A 21,546-nucleotide genomic window follows, 5' to 3' on the forward strand; every position below is an offset into this window, starting at 1 on the left:
ATAGTTGTTATAAATATGTCAGGATCCCAAAAAATAACATTCTGGGGTCCTCAGAAGACACCCCTTGGTATACTAAGGGTTAAATGTACATTAAGTTACTGGAAAGTATTTTTTATCTTTGAGTATACAGTGGATGCATGCATAAATAATAAATTATGCACATTTGTATATCAAATGATCTGTTTTCATGCAGAAATACATGGGAAAATTAACAGGAGAGCAATTAGCCCCAGAAAATTATTGTGGCCATTTGAACTCCCATAATAGTGTATAAAGGTCTTCAAAAGAACATAGGGGCATATTTATCACAATCCACATCTCCGTTGCAGATGGAATTTAATAAAATCACCCAAATTCAAAATGCAATATTTGAATACATTGCAAGAATGTATAATATACTGCATATGTATAGACAGAGCTTGTGAGAAAGCTCTATCCCTGCGATTCCTCTCCCGCACTTCTCCGGGTATATTTTGCAAAAAATACCCTGAGAGTGTGACAGTGCATGTGGCATTTTCTCCACCCCCTGCAACCCCCTTTACACACGCACACACACACACATACTCCCCCCACTCCACTTGCATCTCCTTGCACCCAGGACCACTGGCAGTTGTGATCCCATTCATAGATCTGTGCAGTGAATTTAGATACCTGCTGGGGCTTCACAGCAGTTCACTTTCCTGATCAGATTCCTAGGCTTACAGAGCACCGGCTACCCTCAGTGGATCACCCCCTCTCCCCACCCCCCAAAAAAAAGTGATATTACGGGATTCAAGGAGAATTTTGTGAATTCTCCTCCAAATGGCCATTAGTACATTTAAGTGATACTAAAATAATGAGAAAAAGGTATGAAAACCCCAGTTTTCACATAATTTTAGCCAAATTGATATTGATAAATAGGATAGCATTAAATACGATAAAAGAATGGTATTTTGATACCACTTTACATGTATCACAGATTATGCATACTGTACAATGAATAATAAGCGATAATGCAGTCAATTTTAGCCAGACAACACAGTTATCTGATATACAGTATGTAGCAAAGGGTTTGGGGTCCTGATGCATTTTTATACCCGCAGTGTAAATGTCCCAAACTGCTCTTATGTTTCAATAATGGATAACAATTAAAATAAACTTTATTGACATTTTTGGGTACACATTTTTTTCATGCATGTAACAGATAATTTCCATTAACTTAATGGACAATATGACTACACCATTTATCTCATTTGCAATAATTGGTAAGGTAAGTGAATTAAATGTTGCAACAAATGCTGTTTCCTCCAGAGAAATAATACTAACCCTAACTGTGTTCAATGGACCAGATCTGTGTGTGCAACACCCTCCAGATTGTTTAGGCGGAAATTATGAGATGGTCATTGTCAGGAATGTAAACAAATATCAAAAGACAACATTTGAAAATTAAACAGAGTTAAGATTTTATTTGTTATTTCCAAATCTTGTTCTTCTATTTGTTCTGAACTACTTCTAAATCAGCATTTTGTACTACTTCCCACTCTCTTGTCTTGTTTTTTTATGTATTTTAATTATTTGCAGATTTATCCTGTGACTGTAAATTTGGAAAATGCAGACTGTGAAGACAATAAAAAACAAAAAAATAATTGCTACACAAAAATAATTAGAGTGCCATTATTTAGCTATATTTTCAGAAGGTTAGGGGTGGGATGTTGTGTTTCATAAAGACAGGATTTACAGTATCTGCTGTTCCAGTGATATATTTTGACTATTTTGCAGAATACTGTACTTCAATATATTTGCACTGCACCTTGTAGTCAGGGGTGTAAATTACACAGAACACACTTCAGTTGTTCAAGAATAAACAGTGTTGCATTTTTTTAAATTTCTCTTTCACTTCCCTCTCTGCAATCTCAAAACCTGAGTTTTTCTTCTGAGTTTCTTGTAGACTAATCTACCTTATACACCCATCCCCATATAAAAGGTACTGGCTAAATGCCAGTGAAAAAGCAATGCATTTGTAAAACATTTTGTTCATCCTTATCCAAATCCCCTAATCCGACAGGGAGATTGCTTATGGCAACATCACTTATTCCTGCTCAGTAAAACAAGAACTATAAAATTAAACAGCCGTAGGAAAATCAGCCTAGAATTGCTGATACTTCTAAAGAGAGAAAAATGTACTGTACAAACGGCATTTGCTGAAGTATAGCACTATGTGTTTTAAATATTTTTCCTTCCTTGAGTCAGTAGACTACTGCTATGTATTCTTGATATTTTAATGGTAGGGCAATGCTGACATGCATCAATAATTCTTTTTCCAGCCTGATAAACAAATCAACTTTAGTAACCTTAACTTTAAATAAAATATTGTCTATAGTTCTTCTGTTCCAGGAAAAGTAGAGAAAAAACACCACTGTGAAAAATTCAATTTCCTTTTCTATTTAAGATATCTCCTTGACAGATACCTTTCAAGATTTAATGGGCTTTTTCAATGCTCTTACTGTGATAGAAACCAACAGGTAATGGCTATTGCAATAAAACATTGCTGTGTTCAAAAGTTTTCAAATTATATCCTGCTTACGTATGTGAAACCTAATCACACTTTTTATCTGCTGCCATGTAGTCGGTCTTTAAATTGTCACAAGCATAATATATTTTTTGTGAATTTGAGATTTTAATTTACAAAATAGAAAAATATATGTACTAACTTCAGCAATCAATAAATAGGAAGAAATATTTAGAGATAACCATTTATACTTAAAAACTGATACTACTTTTGCAGTCTACTTTACTTTCTATTAGTAAATTCTCTGTACCCATTTATTTTATTGGTATGCTATTACAATAGCGAAACCATTATAGGCTTCACTGAAAGTTGGACCCAAATTGTTTGGAATTATAAACACAAAATTTCCTTAAAACTCATTTTATTACCAAAGAAACATTTTGACCACAATTGGCGAGATGCAACTGAATGAGAAACTATAGCTAAATGTTTTTTTTGCATGTGTGAGTGGGGGGGGATGCATTTTACATTTGTGATTTGTGACAAATTGAATCCATCTAAAGTGCTCTATTTGTTACAGTAAAAGTAAATTAATAAGATGAATGGCATGTTTATGATCTGAAAAGTCCACCTATTACTAGGATTGCTATAGTGCCACCAGTCCAAAGATGGCATTAGTATTTTCAGGCTGAACTAACACATTGCAAGGTCCATGCTAGTGATTATCAGATCCTGTACCACAGGGGAGGCAGCCACAACTGATAAGCCTCCTAAAAGGCATATTTGCAGCTTCCTCAACTATAAAACAGTTGTATGGTGTTTAAATGTGCTTACTGAACACAGGCTATGACACCCTGCACCTTCATGTTCCTGCTTTTAGAGCAGAGGGGTACATCAGGAATAAATATTAAATAAACCAGGAGACATGGCTCAGTTTACATGCAAACTGAAACATGCTCTACTATAATGCACATGCATCTTGTGGGAAAAAAATCCAGAAAAATGCATTTACATTCAACTCTGCATTAAGCCCTATACAGTATATTTATTTTGTATGAAGTCCATATTATATGTCAGTATTGCATTAGTTAGCATTGTTTGTATTATTTTTACAAGTAGCCATGAAGGATGTAAATATAAAATGTGGTACATTGTGTGAGGCACTATAGTGACAATATAGTTGCAGCAGAAAAATAGCACAAAAAAATTATTATTTATTTATTATTTATTAACAGTTTCTTATATAGTGCAGCAATTTCCATTGTGCTTTACAATTGGAAATAACATTGATATAACAAAACTGGGTAATAACAAACAGTCATAGAGGTAGGAGGGCCCTGCTCGCAAGCTTACAATCTGTAGGGAAATAGGCGTTTATACACAAGGATAGGTGTTATCTATTGCACAGTTGTCCACCAGATTGCAAATGTTCTTGATGGACTGTATGATATGGTCACACAGCAATGATGAACTGGGGTCGGGAGGAATGGTGAGAAGACATGTGAGGATATGTGTGGACTGTGCAGAGTGGATACAATTTAATAGGAAAGTTTATGAAAGTTATGTGGGAAGTTCTGGAATTTGATACGCTTTCCTGAAGAGGTGAGTTTTCAGGGAACGCTAGAAGGTTTGGAGACTAGAGGAGAGTCTAAATGTGCATGGTAGGGCATTCCACTGAGTGGATGCACCCCAATGAAAGTCCTGCAATCGTGAGTGGGAGAGAGTAATCAGTGTGGATGAGAGATGCAGATCTTGAGAAGAGCAAAGAGGTCGGGTTGGAAGATATTTTGAGATGAGCGAAGAGATATACTTTGGTGTAGTTTGGTTAATGGCCTTGTGTGTAAGTAAAAGTATTTTATATTGAATATGGTAGAATACAGGTAACCAATGGAGGGACTGACAGAGTGGATCTGCAGACAATGAACGTCTAGCGAGGAAGATTAGCCTTGCAGTTGCATTGAGAATGGATTGTAGTGGTGAGAGTCTAGTTTTGGGAAGACCAGTTAGGAGACTATTGCAATAATCAAGGCGGGAGATGATGAGAGCATGGATTAGAGTTTTAGCAGTATCTTGTGTAAGGTATGGTCATATTTTGAATATGTTTTTTAGATGCATGTAACATGATTTTGAGACAGATTGAATGTGGGGAACAAAGGACAGATCAGAGTCAAGGATGACAACTAGGCAACGAGCTTGTGGGGTAGGGTAGATTTTCGAGTTTTTAACAGTGATAGAGATATCCGTTTAGTACCTACTATTGGCCTTGTGGAAATATAATTAACTCTGTTTTTGAAATATTAAGTTTGATATGGCAATATGTCATCCAAGATGAAATGGCAGAAAGGCATTCAGTGACACGGCCCAGTACAGATAGGGACAAATCAGGGGTGGATAGGTAGATTTGAGTATCATCTACATACAGATGATACTGAAATACAAAAGAGATGATTAGTTTACCAAGAGATGAAATATAGATAGTGAAAAGCAGAGGACCCAAGACTAAGCCTTGTGGTACTCCAACTGAAAGAGGTAGAGAAGAGGCGGTAGATTCAGAGAAGCGAACACTGAAGAAGCGATTAGATAAATAGGATAGGAACCAAGAAAGGGCTATGTCTTTAAGACCTAGGGATTGTAGTATTTGTATAAGAAGAGAGTGGTCCACAGTGTCAAAGGCAGCAGATAGAGCTAGAAGAATAAGTAGTGAGTAATTGCCTTTAGACTTCGTAGTGACCAAATCATTAATCACTTTAGTCAGTGCTGTCTCTGTAGAGTGTTGTGAACAGAAGCCTGACTGAAGTGGGTCCAATAAATTGTTATAAAGTGTGTGAGTCGAGTGTGGGCAAGGAAGCTGAGAGATAGGGCGGTAGTTTGAGAGAGAGATAGGGTCAGAATTTTTATCCCTGCATGCTTGAATAGTAAAGGAAAAATACCAGTAGAGAGAGAGAGAGAGAGAGATTACAGATGTTAGTTAAGGTAGGGATGAGCACAGGAGACAGAGCTTTACTTATTTGCGAGGGTAAAGGATCAAGAGGAGGGGTAGTAGAGAAGCAGGATGAGAAGAGTGATGAAACCTCATATTCATTTGTGGGATCAAATGAAGAGAGAGTGCCATAGGCAAATTAATTGCTGATTGCTAGTATAATGGTGTGTACACACGCTGCGATGCAGTCAATGCGTGGCACTGACTGTGTGATGTGGGTGGAGCCCGACACTACTGATATAGTCAATGTTGGTCTGCCTGCACAGTCTACTTTTCTTGCAATCCTTATCCCGTGGGGAAGCATATTGGCATTGCAAGCTGTATACACATGGTGCGATATGCACTATGTTTTCCTGCGATATGCACTGTATAGTTTGTATAAATTTGCAATGTGTGTATGCAGCTTAGGAATCAACTTTTCTAAAGTCATAGAACATACAGTAGAACATAAAGGTGCTTCTGTCTGTCTATATATATATATATATATATATTATATATAGACAGAAGCAACTGTATGTACATATATATACACACTACTGTACCCTTAACCCTGCACTCGCTCCCCGCACACACTACACTACCCCTAACCCTGCACCTGCACCCGGCCCACACTACACTACCCCTAACCCTGCACCTGCTCTGCGCACACACTACATTACTCCTAACTCTGTACCCTTCTCCCCGCACACACTACACTATCCCTAACCCTGCACCTGCTCCCCGTACAATTTACAATACCCCTAACCATTTACCCGCTCCCCATACACACTACACCACCCCTAACCCTGCATCCAATCCCCACACACACTACACTACCACTAACCCTGCACCTGCTCCCAGCACACACTACACTACTCCTAACCCTGCACCCGCTCCCCACACACACTACACTACCGCTAACCCTGCACCTACTCCCTGCACACACTTCCACTAACCCTGCACTCACTCCCTGCACAGAATACATTACTCCTAAACCATTTTTTTGTTTTGTTTGGGTTGCTATGGACACTGTCCCACCCCTCAGGACCTGGTTGGACAGCAGTGGATTTCCGTGCAAGCTCCCGGATTGGATGGATTGGGCTGTTGTCAGCATGAGTGTCTCCTGATTGGTGAGTCATAACCATGGTAACTGCCTCCGCCCCCTCCGGTGGCCGCTGGTGATACGTGGCATGAAGCTATGACATCCATACCCGGAAGTGCGGGGAGATTCTGGGTTTAGCGTGATACACTGGTGACTATAAAGGTATGTGTTGTTTATTATATTTTTGTCCTGACGAAAGGTGCCAATTAAAGGCACCTGAAACGTTGATATCTACATGCTGTGAGCTGTTTATTTTTTGAAAAACTGCCACCTGCTTCTGCTGACATATATATATATATATATATATATATATACACTGCAAAGAGGACAACAATGAAAATGGGCTAATAGATTTACTGTATTAATCAGAATGTATGCACACTAATATGAAGTGACAGATTAAGGTCCTCATGGGCCTGGTGCTGTAATTTATGAAGGAACTACAATGCGCTGCTGCAGGGGTTGTGAACAGCATAGTGGGGGTATGACTAATGATATGGGGGTGTGGTCTGTGCAGTGTTGTGTGGCTAGCACCATGGTGGGCATAACTACCCACCTACGTATGGTTTATTTTGGTGTTGCAAGCCAATTAACCTACCAGTATACTGTATATTTGGATTGTGGGAGGAAACCCACGCAAATATGGTGAGAATATACAAACTCAACACAGTTAGGGCCATGGTTGGAATCAAACCCATGACCTTAATGCTGTAAGGCAGTCAAGCTAACCATTACACCATCTGTAGACCTGTTAGTGGTGGCAGTCCAAGCCACATGGGAATTTTCCCCCAGAACATTTTAAAAATAAATGTATGTAATGCTATCCTGTGACTAAACTCATCAATGAGCATCTACTGCTATGGTTTTTTCTAATATGCATTTTCAGTTGGGTTTTTTTTACATGCCACTACCATGTAAAAAATCCAACAAAGTATGCATTAAAGAATATGATAAAAAGCAGGTTACAAAAAACAAAATAAAAACAGACAGAATATAAGAATATATTTTGAAGTTTCCAATTAGCTTAATTACTCACCTTCTGCAGTGCTGTCCTCCCCCTCCGGATCTCTTCTACAGTGTTGCAGAGATCTTCAATGCACCGGGCACAGGAAAAGTAATACCGCTAACAATGCACCCGTTTTTTGCACACACTACATTACCCCTAACCCTGCACCCGCTCCCTGCACACACTACACTATCCCTAAACCCTGTACCCACACCCCAGACACACTACACTACCCCTAACCCTGCACCCACTAGCTGCACACACTATACTACTCCTAACCTTGCACCCGCTCCCCGAACACACTACACTACCCCTAACCCTGCACCTGCTCCCTGCACTCACTACAGTACCCCTAACCCTGCATCCACTCCCCGCACACACTACACTACCCCTAAACCCTGCACCCGCACCCCAGACACACTACACTACCCCTAACCCTGCACCTTCTCCCCGCACACACTACTCTACCCTTATCCCTGCACTCGCTCCCCGAACACACTACACTACCCCTAACCCTGCACCTGGCACACACTACACTACCCCTAACCCTACACCCGCTCCGCGCACACACTACATTACTCCTAACTCTGTACCCTTCTCCCCGCACACACTACACTATCCCTAACCCTGCACCTGCTCCCCGTACAATTTACAATACCCCTAACCCTTTACCCGCTCCCCATACACACTACACCACCCCTAACCCTGCACCCAATCCCCACACACACTACACTACCACTAACCCTGCACCTGCTCCCAGCACACACTACACTACTCCTAACCCTGCACCCGCTCCCCACACACACTACACTACTGCTAACCCTGCACCTACTCCCTGCACACACTACCACTAACCCTGCACTCACTCCCTGCACAGAATACATTACTCCTAACCCTGTACTCGCTCCCCACACACACTACACTATCCCTAAACCTGAACCCGCTCCCTGTACACATTACACTACCCCCAACCCTGCACCCACTGCCCACAGACACTACACTACCGCAACCCTGACCAGCTCCCAGCACACACCACAGTACCGCTAACCCTGCACCCGCTCCCCATACACACTATACTACTACTAACTAGAGATAAGCGGGTTCGGTTCTCAGAGAACTGAGCCGTACCGAACTTCATGCTCTAAGCCCGGTTCCGAGTCAGGCTCGGGTTTTCCCGCTTGACTCAGAAACCAGAACGAGGAAAAACGTCATCATCCCGCTGTCGGATTCTCGCGGGATTTGGAATCCATATAATGAGCAGCGCGTCAAGGCCATTTTCACTCCAGTCTCGGAGAGTGTAGTAAGAGGACATGTCTCCATCCTCAGTGTCTGTGTGGGGGCGGGAAAGTGGGGTTGCGAGTCTTGTGCCGTGTTGTGCTGCTCAGTCCAGTCCAGGGTAGTCAGTGTCTTATGCTGCATTAGTCCAGCCAGTCACACTGTTGGTGTCCTCTGCTGCTTTATGTCCCCAATGCTGCTGGCTGCTGTATAAGTCCCTTGCATTTTTGCTGTGTTGTCCTGCATCAGACCGGGGGTAGTGTCTTGTACAGCATCAGTCCAATGACCAGTCACAGTGGTGGTGTCCTCTGCTGCCATATATCCAGTGTAGCTGTATAAGTCCCTTTGAGTGGTGCTGTGTTATCCTGAATTAGACCAGGGGAAGTGTCTTGTGCAGCATCAGTCCAGTGACCAGTCACAGTGGTGGTGTACTCTGCTGCCATATATCCAGTGTAGCTGTATAAATCAATTTAAGTGGTGCTGTGTTGTCTTGCATTAGACCAGGGTAAGTGTCATGTGCAGTATCAGTCCAGTGACCAGTCACAGTGGTGGTGTCCTCTGCTGCCATATATCTAGTGTTACTGGCATATAATTCCCATGATACTGGCGTATAATTCCAGTGATATTGCCATATAATTCCTGTGACATTGCCGTATAATTCTCGGAATACTGGCGTATAATTCCTGTGACATTGCCGTATAATTCTCGGAATACTGGCGTACAATTCCTGTGATACTGCAATATAATTCCCGTGATGCTGGCGTATAATTGCTGTGACATTGCTATATAATTCCTGTGAAATTGCCATATAATTCTTGGAATACTAGCATACAATTTCTGTGACTTTGCCGTATAATTCTCAGAATACTGGCGTATAATTCCTATGATATTGCCGTATAATACCTGTGATATTGCCGTCTAATTCTCGAAATACTGGCGTATAATTCCTGTGATACTGCCATATAATTCCTGTGATACTGGCGTATAATTACTGTGACATTGCCATATAATTCCTGTGATATTGCCATTTAATTCTCAGAACACTGGCGTATAATTCCTATGATACTGCCATATAATTCCCGTGATACTGACATATAATTCCTATGATATTGCCATATAATTCCTGTGATACTGCCATATAATTCACGTGATACTGGCGTATAATTCCTGTGACATTGCCATATAATTCCTGTGATATTGCCATATAATTCTCGGAATACTGGCGTATAATTCCTGTGACATTGCCATACAATTCTCGGAATACTGGCGTATAATTCCTGTGATACTGCCATATAATTCCCTTGCTACTGGCGTATAATCCCTGTGACATTGCCGTATAATTCCTGTGATATTGCCATATAATTCTCAGAATACTGGCGTATAATTCCTGTGACATTGCCATATAATTCTCGGAATACTGCCATATAATTCCTGTGATACTGCCATATAATTCCCGTGATACTGACATATAATTCCTGTGACATTGCCAAATATTTCTCGGAATATTGCCATATAATTCAAGTTATCCTGCAGTATAATTCCATATTAAATCCATATAATTCTGTATAAATCAAGTCCAGTGGGGCTGCCATATAAATTCATTGGTGCTGTCCTGTGCTGTATATTATTTATGCCAAATAAAGGGGTTATTAATATTTAATCCAAATAATTTTTACTGGGTTTGCCCTGTGAGGTGTAGGGGTACGCTCTCTTGTGCCACATATTGTGTTATATAACTCCAGAAAAATAATGGAGAATAAGCATTTGGAGGAAAAAAAAGGGAAAGATCAAGAACTACTTCCTCCTAGTGCTGAAGCTGCAGCCAATAGCCATAACATAGATGATGAAATGCCATCAATGTCATCTGCAAAGGCCGATGCCCATTGTGATAGCAGAGGGCATGTAAAATCCAAAAATACAAAGTTCAGTAAAAAGACCCAAGAAAAGATATTTAAATGGTCTGAGGATAAAAGTAAACTTGCCAATATGACATTTATGACACGGAGTGGCAAGGAACGGCTGTGGCCCTGGCCTATGTTCATGACTAGTGGTTCAGCTTCACATGACAATGGAAGCCCTCATCCTCCTGCCAGAAAAATTAAAAGAGTTAAGCTAGAAAAAGCACAGAAAAGAACTGTGCATTCTGAGATGGTATCACAAATCCCCAAGAAGAGTCCAAGTGTGTCTGCGGTTACGATGCTTGACCTTCCCAACACTGGACGGGAAGAGGTGGCTCTTTCCACCATTTGCACACCCCCTGCAAGTGCTGGAAGGAGCACCCACAGTCCAATTCCTGATATTGAAATTGAAGATGTCAGTGTTGAAGTACACCAGGATGAGGATATGGGTGTTGCTGTCGCTGAGGAGTAAGGTTACGAGGAGGATTCTGAAGGTGATGTGGTTTGTTTAAATCAGGTACCGGGGAAGACAGTTGTTGTCCGTGGCATGGATAAGCCAAAAAAAAAAACACCTTTTCGGTGTGGAATTATTACTCCACAAATCCGGACAACAGGTGTCAAGCCATCTATTGCCTCTTTCAATCTGTATTAAGTAGGTGTAAGGATGTTTACCAACAAGGAACATCCTCCCTTATATGTCATCTGCTGCGCATTCATCATAAGTATGTGTCAAGTTGTGAAACTTTGTGTAAGAGCATAAGCAGTCATCTAACACCTAAATTCCTTCTTCCTTCTGTACCCAAGCTCCTGCAAACCACACCACAAACTCCCTCAATGTCAACATCCTCCTCAGTCAGGAATGTCAGTAGTCCTGCAGGCCATGTCACTGTCAAGACTGAGGATTCCTCTCCTAACCGGGATTCCTCCGGAGGATCCTTGAGTGGTACGCCTGCTGTTGCTGCCGCTGCTGTTGATGCTGCTGGGAGTCAATTGTCATCCCAGAGGGAAAGACGGAAGACCACTTGTACTACTTCCAGTAAGCAATTGAGTGTCCAACAGTCCATTGTCAGGAAGATGAAATATGACAGCAGTCATCCTTTTGCAAAGAGGATAACTGAGGCCTTGACAGCTATGTTGGTGTTAGATGTGCTTCTGGTATCTGCCATTAGTTCAGTGGAAATTAGAGAATTGTTTGAGGTACTGTGTCTCCGGTATCAAATCCCATCTAGGTTCCAATTCTCTAGGCAGGCGATACCGAGAATATACACAGACATCAGAAAAAGAGTCACCAGTGTCCTACAAAATGTGGTTGTATCCAGTATCCACTTAACCACGGACATGTGGACAAGTGGAACAGGGCAGAGTAAAGACTATATGACTGCAACAGCCCACTGGGTAGATGTATGGCCTCCCGCAGCAACAACAGCAGTGGCACTAGTAGCAGCATCTCGAAAATGCCAACTCGTTCCTAGGCAGGCAATGCTATGTATCACCACTCTCCGTAAGAGGCACACAGCTGACAACCTCTTATGGAAACTGAGGAACATCATTGCAGAATGGCTTACACCAATTGGACACTCCTGGGGATTTGTGATATCGGACAATGCCACCAACATTGTGCGTGCATTACATCTGGGCAGATTCCAGCACGTCCCATGTTTTGCACATACAATTAATTTGGTGGTGCAGAATTTTTTGAAAAATGACAGGGGTGTGTAGGAGATGCTGTCGGTGGCTCAAACAATTGCGGGCCACTTTCGGCATTCAGCCACCACATGCCGAACACTGGAGCGCCAGCAAACACTCCTGAACCTGCCCTGCCATCAACTGAAGCAAAAGGTGGTAACGAGGTGTAATTCAACACTCTATATGCTTCAGAGGATGGAGAAGCAGCAAAAGGCCATTCAAGCCTATACATCCACCTAAGATATAGGCAAAGGAGGGGTAATACACCTGACTCAAGCACAGTGGAGAATGATTTCCGTCTTGTAAAGGAGGAGCTAAGACAGAGCGATTCTGCAAAGTATGTGGGACTTGTGGATGGAGCCCTTCCTTCGCTTTGTAAGGATTCAAGAGTGGTCAATCTGATGAAATCAGAGCACAACATTTTGGCCACCGTGCTTGATCCTAGGTTTAAAGCCTACGTTGTATCTCTCTTTCCAGCAGACACAAGTGTGCAGAGGTGTAAAGACCTGCTGATGAGTAAATTGTCAACTCAAGCAGAACGTGACCCATCTACAGCTTGTCCTTCAAATTCTCCTGCCACTGGGGCTGCAAGGAAAAGGATAAGATTTCCTAGCCCACACGCTGGCGGTGATGCAGGGCAGTCAGAAGCGAAAGCTGACATCTGGTCCAGACTGAAAGACCTGCCAATAATTTCTGACATGTCTACTGTCACTGCATATGATTCTGTCACCATTGAAACATGGTGGAGGTTTATATGAGTGACAGCATCCAAGTGGGCATGTCAGACAGTCCGTATGTATACTGGCAGGAAAAAGAGGCAATTTGGATGTCCTTGCAAAAAACTTGCTTTATTTTACCTAAGTTCCCTCCTCCCCTCCAGTGTGTACTCTGAAAGAGTGTTTAGTGCAGCCGGTAACCTTGTCAGCGATCGGCGTAGGAGGCTGCTTCCACAAAATGTGGAGAAGATGATGTTCATCAAAATAAATTATAAATTCCTCCGGGAAGACCTTTACCAGCAATTGCCTCCAGAAAATACACAGGGACCTGTGAGGGTGGATTCCAGTGGGGACAAATTAATACTCTGTGAAGAAGAGGATGTACACAGTGAAAAGGGTGAGGAATCAGAGGATGAGGATGAGGTGGACATCTTACCTCTGTAGAGCCAGTTTATGCAAGGAGAGATTGATTGCTTCTTTTTTTGGTGGGGACCCCAACAAACCAGTCATTTCAGCAACAGTCATGTGGCAGACCCTGTCGCTGAAATGATTGGTTTGTTAAAGTGTGCATGTCCTGTTTATGCAACATAAGGGTGGGTGGGAGGGCCCAAGGACAATTCCATCTTGCACCTCTTTTTCTTCTTTGCATCATGCGCTGTTTGGGGACTAGTTTTTTAAAGTGCTATCCTGTCTGTAACTGCAGTGCCACTCCTAGATGGGTCAGGTGTTTGTGCCGCATGCTTGTGTTGCTTAGCTTAGTCATCCAGCTACGTTATTGCAGCTCTTTTTCTTCTTTGTATGATGTGCTGTTTGGGGCCTATTTTTTAAATCTGCCATCCTGTCTGCCACTGCAGTGCCACCAGTGCCACTCCTAGATGGGCCAGGAGTCTGTGCCGCACATTTATTGTCGCTTAGCTTAGTCATCCAGCTACCTCATTGCACCTCTTTTACTTCTTTGCATCATGTGCTGTTTGGGGCCTAGTTTTTAAATATGCCCTCCTGTCTGACACTGCAGTGCCACTCCTAGATGGGCCAGGTGTTTGTGTTGTCCACTTGTGTCGCTTAGCTTTGTCATCCAGCAACCTCTGTGTAACCTTTTGGCCTAAAAACAATATTGTGAGGTGTGAGGTGTTCAGAATATACTGGAAATGAGTGGAAATGATTGTTATTGAGGTTAATAATACCGTAGGAGCAAAATTACCCCCACATTCTGTGATTTTAGCTGTTTTTAAGTTTTTTCAAAAATCATCTAGATCCAAAACCAAAACCACAACATAAAAGGGTGGTTTTGGCAAAATCAAACAAAACCAAAACACGAAAGTGAAATTAGAACCAAAACCAAAACACAAAACACGAAAAGTGCCAGCCGCACATCTCTACTGCTAACCCTCTACCCGCTCCCCGAACACTCTACATTACCCCAACCCTGTACCCACTCCCCGCACACACTACACTACCCCTAACCCTGCACCCGCTCCATGTACACACTATACTACTGCTAACCCTGCACCCACTCTTCGCCCATACTACCACTAACCTTGCACCCTCTCCCTGCACACATTACCCTTAACCCTGCTCTTCGCACACACTAAGCTACCCTAACCCTGCACCTGCTCCCTGCACACACTACACTACCCCTGCACCTTCTCCCTGCACACATTACACTTAACCCTGCACCCTCTCCCTGCACACACTACCCCTAACCCTGCATCCTCTCCCTGCACATGCTACCCATTACCCTGCATCCGCTCTCTGCACACACTATCCTAACCCTGCACCCTCTCCTTGCAACCACTACTCATGGGATGACAGCAGGTACTTTTTGCTCTGAGAGGGAGCAACAACTCCCCATTTTGTATACAAACAGAGGCTTCTTTGAAGTGTGATGCAGTGGGTGGGTGGACACCCCTCTTGTACATACATATGGGCAATTTGTAAGGGAGCCCTGGACTTACAGGGTTTTCCCCGTTTTATCTGGTAGTGCTCTCATAGCAATACCACGCACCCCCCCACACACACACTTCCAGAACCAGTATACATTCCCTCCTCCCCCCCTGCGGACTCAGCTACAAAAAATAGCCACCTCCTTATCCTTGGATGCTTGGTAACTGAGTAGGTTCATCATGGGCTGTAGCCGTGGATATTATCTGCCACTAGGCTACAGCCCCTTGTCATAGTCCGCTCCCCCCTGCCCTCCCGGTGACTGTCAGATTACATCACTGGGAGGCGGAGCTTAAACACACATCACTGAGAGGCGTGTCTTAAGTACAGGGGGCAGGGTTACATCCCAGAATTTACAACAGGGTACTTTACGTGCCTTGGTGTCCCCCCTGAATCTGCACAAGAAGGGTATTGATGCTTGAGGGGAAGGGTTCAGCACTGTAGGCTGCAGTAGAAGGAAATTTATTTTTCCTATCTACAGCAGCATGGACATCTGAGGACGGATGCAGTGGGCCTATTTTGGAGAGTGGGCCTGGAGCTGCAGCTCCAGCAGCCCCATTGTTAATCCAGCCCTGCTAATATATATGACAGAAACATAAGATTTTGTGAGGGCTCTGTTGTCATCTATTGAACTGGTGTCACAAGTTTGTGTCAGGTACCAAAACCACTACATAGGCACAATAGCAACAATTGTACAAAAATAATTATTTTTGCAGACTTAATATTTCAAAATATGTAAAATGCCTCAAATTTGCTTTTGATAAAACAGTGCAGTTATTCAGTTACTGCAAAATAGTGACTCAGGAATAAATAAAAAACAGTTCCTACAGTATTATTAACCTCAATAACACTAATTTCCACTCATTTCCAGTAAATTTTTACCACCTCACAGCTCACAATATTGTTTTTATCCAGTTTAGGACAAAAGGCTGTACCGAGGTAGCTGGATGACAAAGCTAAGCAACAGCAGCGGGCAGCACAAACATGTGGCACTTAAAATTCCAACAAGGCAAATCTAGGATACAGAATGGCACTGCAGTGGCAGACATGGTGACAGTTTAATAAACTGTACAAATGTCTGCCATCTACACAAGTAGACAGTAAGCAATGCTCCAAACAGTACATGGGGTGTCATTCTGACCTGATCGCTCGCTGCAGTTTCTCGCAGCGCAGCGTTCGGGTCAGAACTGCACATGCGCCGTTGCCACAGTGCGCCAGCCCATAACAGCTGTCGTTGCCTAGCGATCGCCTCTGAGGCAGAGTCGGTCACTGGACGGGAGGAGGCTGGACGACGGCGTTAAGCTGCCATTGAGGGGGTGCAGTCCGGCCAACGCAGGCATGGCCGGACCGTTGTGGGGCGGGCCGCAGTGGCTGCGTGACGGGGAGTGATAAGTTCCTCCCGGCCAGCATGCTAAAGCTGTGCTGGTCGGAAGCTACTCTTGAAGTGCAAAGGCATCGCCGCAGTGTGATGCCTTTGCACTTCTGCGGGGGGGACGGCACTGACATGTGGGGCGACCTAGCCCTTTGCTGGGCATTCCCCCACATGTCAGTGTAAATGATTGTAGCTGTGCTAAATTTAGCACAGTTACGATCGACTCGGAATGACCCCCATAATGCAAAGAAAAGAGGTGTAAGATGTAATAGTCCTTGGCCCATCCCACTAACTAGGAATAATAATTAAACACTGTGGTTTAATTTCACCAACAGTGTTGCACAATACATGTGTGAGTAGGAAATAAAATATATTACTGTGGTACCACCTTCACCCACAGCATCACACAATACTGTATGTGTGTGCATCAGAAATAGTAATCAAACACTGCGGTTTACCTTCACCAACAGTGTCACACAATACGTAAATCAGTACAAAATAAAATACTGTGGTCTGACTGGTAATGTCACAGTACATATGAAAATAAAATAAAAATGTATAGTACACTGGGGTACAGCATAAACAAAACAAAAAAACAATTATAATTATATTTTTAGGCTTTTTGTTTTTAGCATTTATTATTTTAATTTTACACTGAGGCAGAGCCCCTGGATGGTTGCACAATCACCCCTTTCAGATACAAGGCAACCCATGACTGATACAGCAGACAGAGCACTCCGCCTGGACTGATGCAGCAGACAGAGCACCCATTTCAGATACAGCAGACAGGGCACCCCTGGACTGATACAGCAGACAAAGCATCCCACCTGTACTGATACAGCAGAGCACCCCTTTCAGATACAGCAGATAGAGCACCCTTTTCAGATACAGAAGACAGAGCACCCCACCTGGACTGATACAGCAGAGCATTCCTTTCAGATAGAGCGGACAGAGCACCCGTTTCGAATACAGCAGACAGAGCATCCACCCATGCCACACAACACAGTACTGAGACGGACAAGTCCACCCAGTACACTCTTCACATCCAGAGTGAAGATTGCGCCAATCATTGTGGACCTTTTTAGAATCCAAAACCCGCGAGAATCCGACAGCAGAATGATGACATTTTGCATCATTTTGGGATCTGAGTAAGGCGGGAAGTCCCGTTCCGGACTCGGATTGCAAAGTTTGTGTTTCATCTCTAATATCCACCCTGCCAAATCAGTGTGGCAGCCATAATGCTTTATGTATGGGGATCTCACATAATAGTGTTCATTACCCCATATGGTAGGAAGCACTTTTGTCCAAATCGGGCATTAAACCATAAGGTGCGAGATAGGCTGCCATTGCTGGTGTTTAAATGCCACAGCAATGGCAATTTGCACCATTGAATTTCCCCTGATGGCTCCTTTTTAATATAGTACATCGATATGGTCATCAATTTATATCCATTTATCAAAAATTAAGGCAAGGAACTATTCATCCCTTTAAAAATAAAATGGGACTCTTATTTCCTGTAGTACTGTATTAAAAATGGAAATGTCAATGTTATCCAAATAAATGTCAGCAACATATTATGTAGCCAGGATACCAATGATTTAAATATTACAGTATAGCTGGAGGTGGTCATGATGATAATAATCATCATCATCATTCTTGTGCATCATTGTCCAGCAAACCAGTAACCCCAACAGATATCCCTCCTAAAAAGGTATATTTTGGAAATCATCTAAAGTACATCTAACTGTGTCACAATTATGTTATCATTGCCATACTCACACAGTCTATACTTTTCCACATTCCACTTTCCCATGCACAAGGTGACACATGTCTAAATGAGCTCCTGTATGTTGAATTTCCACCAATTTACATTAAAAGAAAGAAATTAAATTCTAGCAAAGGTAGGAAATACTGTTTCCAATATCTATGCTGTGCAACCTAGTGACATGGGTGGTCATTCCGAGTTGATTGCTAGCTGCATTTGTTCGATGTGCAACGATGAGGCAAAAAACAGCACTTCTGCGCATGCGTATGCGGTGCAATGCGCATGTGCGACGTACTATTACAACGAACGATGTAGTTTCACACAATGTCTAGCAAAACATTTCAGTCGCACTGCTGGCTGCAGAGTGATTGACATGAAGTGGACGTTTCTGGGTGTCAACTGACCGTTTTCAGGGAGTGATCGAAAAGGCGTGCCAGGAAAAACGCAAGCATGGCTGGGTGAACGCAGGGCGTGTTTGTGACGTGAAAACAGGAACTGAACAGTCTAAAGTCATCGCATGCGCTGAGTAGGTATTGAGCTACTCTGAAACTACACAAAAAAGCTTTGCCGCCACTCTGCGATCCTTTAGTTCGCACTTCTGCTAAGCTAAAATACACTCCCAGTGGGAGGCGGCATAGCGTTTGCACGGCTGCTAAAAACAGCTAGCGAGCGAACAACTCGGAATGACCACCATGGATTCCAATTTTAGGAATCAACATTGTCATTGCAGCTAGATCTGAAAAGTATAACCCTTATCCATTTAGTTGGGAATGATATTGTGATGCCATTGACTCTGCTGTCACATACCACACAATTAGCAACATTATTATGATATCAAAGAGCATCTATTGGTTCATTCTTCAGACTGGGCCTAATTCAAGGTTGATCGCAAAAGCAAAATCTTCCTCTAATGGGCAAAACCATATGCACTGCAGTTGGGGCAGAAATAACAAGTGCAGAGAGAGTTAGAGTTGGGTGGGGTGGGGTGTGCTCAAACTGAAATGTAACCCAAACTGAAATGTAAACTGCAGTGTAAAAATAAAGCAGGCAGTATTTACCCTTCACAGAAACAATATAACCCACCCAAATCTAATTCTCCCTGCACATGTTATATCCCCTCCCTTCCCCCACAATGCACATGGTTTTGCCCACTAGGGGACGATTTTGTTTTTGCAATCAACCTTGAATTTGCTTATCATCCACCTACTGTACATTAAGTGTATATTAATAAAAAAGTGCCACTTTTTTCGCTATGACAGTTGACTTATCTTAGTTAAGAATATCTTGGGTACTATAAATGTCCTCAATGTGCATTATATCAAAGGCGTTTAATACATGCTATTATTTTTCTGGATGTATGCATATTGGACAACATGATTTATAAGTTTCCCTACCTCAATGTTTATGTTATACTGAAAAAAATTATAGCTGATGGTTTTTATAAAAAAAAAAATGCATGTTTTGAAGCAATCAGCTTTCTGTCTGCCTATTTATACAACTAGTTAGCTAATATCTCTGACGTCACAAGGGGGGTGCGGCCCGCACCCGGGTGTTACCCTCCAAGGGGTGACACCAAAGTGCTGGCTCCTGCTCAGTGGCAGGAGCCGGGTGCTGCACTAGATCATAACGTGCTGTAACCCAGCTCCTGTCACATTGCAGAAGCCAGCACTGCAGATTCACAAGTCTCCGGGGAAGCCCGCAACCCCCGGACTTACAATGTGCCGAAAACAGGGTCGGAACGCGAATCCATGCCCCTGCCACGAAGCCACGCTCTCTGCTATGAAGCCATACCCCTTTTTCACTCACGACCGCAAGGGTGTTTTGCAAGATGCCTCTGCTAATAGCTTTAATAACAAGTACAGAATAAAATGTTATTTAGCAGCAGTAAGTGCATTGTTATGATGGTGTAAGAAAAAGTCATGCAATACTGCAGTGCTCTTTGCACAATCAATATGGCATCGCTAGTGATTAATGCACTATTTTAGCCTGTAATGCATGGAAAGGTACAAAGAGTGTGATTGTCTAGAAAGAGATACAGTAGGGCTTTTTTGTTTTCTACATTAACTCTAATTTAAGGTTCTTCTTGACATTATTAGAGGGGAAATGCTAACACAAAGAAATGTATGCAAACTGAAGCATTTTCAATGGACCATTCTTATACATCTCTGCGGGGGTCAAGTAACTGTTTACTGAATTTCAGAGATCTCCATAAATCAGTTACCTAGGAACTTGGAAGCATTTATAATTGTAGCATGCTGCTATAGCCACCTGCACAGCTAATAAAATAACTGATTGTCCGTATCTACAAACTTGCCAACTAAGATAATAACTGTAATTGTCCCTAGTTGCAGTCTAATATAATAAATGTGGTCACCCGGATCCTGCTAACTAGCTTGCTTATATCATATTTCTATAATTTAGACTAAATTTATGCTATATTTATCTAGGGATATAAAAAAAATATTTATCACTCTGGTGTGTGCATGCACATTTATTTATATAGTTATTTATATAGCACAATATATACCATGCCACTGTATAGAGAATATTTGGTAATTCACATCAGTCTTTGTCTCAGAGGAGCTTAGCATCTATATTCCTTAACACATACACACATTGGGTTTTCTATAATGGGTGCAATGTGTGTGAGGTGCACATGAGCCCCTGAGTCCAGGTGCGGTGGCCACACCACACACATTGCACCCATATTTTAATAGTTACCTCCCCTTAGACCAGCGTCTGGTGCTGCAGCCGTGGTGAAAATTGCAGCCAAAATGGCGGCTGCACATGCACAGTAGTGATTTTGGTCTCTGGAACATTGCGGGCGCCATGTTTCCGGAGACCTGTGCATGCACAGTAGACTCCAGCATGGTGCCGGAGAATATTGCACTGTACCGGAGTCTGCATAGGGGCCCCCTCCTCTGTTAAAATGCCCCTACATACACAGATACACTATACACTAGGATACATTTTATCACAACCCAATTAAAATACCAGTATGCTTTTGACTTATGAGAGGAAACCAGAGCATGCAGCGGAAACCCATATTAACACAGGGAGAACATACCTTAATGCTAAGCACTGCACCATCCCTGCTGCACATGGGACTTAACATGCACAGATAGTGTCCTATGCTAGCAGTCTTCAAGAATGGAAAAAACAGAAACTACTCTGATTTCTCCCCCCATCTCCACTATGGAATACATGCCACTTAACCAATACTACAGTCTCATACAAGTTATGTTGTACTTTGCCTCCTCACCTATAGCCCCACTAATGCTTATTAATACAATTGCCTGTTGTCACCCACAGTAAACACATTATTGTCATCCCAGAAA

The 21,546-nt window shown here is 42.6% G+C and overlaps 1 protein-coding gene across 3 annotated transcripts in view; it reads right to left on the minus strand.

Moving 5' to 3' along the window:
- The window catches only part of LOC134927886 (cadherin-10-like), a 680,078-nt gene that overhangs the window by 37,479 nt on the left and 621,053 nt on the right, over positions 1-21,546 (minus strand). The window lies entirely within an intron of this gene.

The sequence above is a fragment of the Pseudophryne corroboree genome, chromosome 5 (genome assembly GCF_028390025.1).
Source record: "Pseudophryne corroboree isolate aPseCor3 chromosome 5, aPseCor3.hap2, whole genome shotgun sequence".
NCBI classification, from domain to species: Eukaryota; Metazoa; Chordata; class Amphibia; order Anura; family Myobatrachidae; genus Pseudophryne; species Pseudophryne corroboree.